This window comes from Salmo salar, chromosome ssa01, assembly GCF_905237065.1.
Source record: "Salmo salar chromosome ssa01, Ssal_v3.1, whole genome shotgun sequence".
In the NCBI taxonomy this organism is placed as follows: Eukaryota; Metazoa; Chordata; class Actinopteri; order Salmoniformes; family Salmonidae; genus Salmo; species Salmo salar.
The window spans coordinates 981,109-981,802 of record NC_059442.1 but is presented as its reverse complement, the minus strand read 5'-3'; the positions used below and the strand labels follow the sequence as shown (position 1 = coordinate 981,802).

The following is a 694-nucleotide window of genomic DNA, read 5'->3' as shown; positions in this document are numbered from 1 at the left end:
AGGCCGTCATTGTAAATAAGAATGTGCTCTTAACTGACTTGCCTAGTTAAATAAAGGTTAAATAAAAAAAATATATATATACACACACTGTGGCCTACAGTACGTGTTAAACTCATTCCACAGAGGGCTGAGTGTCTGTGTTTTTTTGCTCCGTCCTTGTCCTTGATTGATGAATGAAGGTCACTAATTAGTAAGGAACTCCCATTTTTTACATTTTTTTTTTTTACATTTTAGTCATTTAGCAGACGCTCTTATCCAGAGCGACTTACAGTAGTGAATGCATACATTTCATTACATGCATTTTTTTTAGTACTGGTCCCCCGTGGGAATCGAACCCACAACCCTGGCGTTGCGAACACCATGCTCTACCAACTGAGCCACAGGGAAGGCCTCACCTGGTTGTCTAGGGCTTCATTGAAAAAGAAAAACCAGCACTTGCACCTCCATGGAATAAATTTGACACCCCAGGTCTACTATATAGCAGCAGGAGAGAATCCAGTGAGATTGTATAGTGACAGTCAGTTATATTCCTATTGTCTGCTGTAGCTGACAGATGAGTTGCAGAAAAAAAAGAGACAGAGAGGGAAAGAGTGAGAGAGCAGAGTAGTGAGGAAGGGTTTAAATCATTTAGCTGATTTCATTAGTGTCTTTATGCCGTTATGGAAGAAGAGAATTTTACCACCAGGTCAGTGAA

The 694-nt window shown here is 40.2% G+C and overlaps 1 non-coding gene across 1 annotated transcript; it reads right to left on the bottom strand.

Annotated features, from left to right (window-relative positions):
• Positions 1-312: 312 nt before the first annotated feature.
• trnaa-cgc (transfer RNA alanine (anticodon CGC)) lies at positions 313-387 on the bottom strand. The gene has a single exon. It is a non-coding gene; the product is annotated as a tRNA-Ala (tRNA).
• Between the last annotated feature and the right edge of the window lie 307 nt (positions 388-694).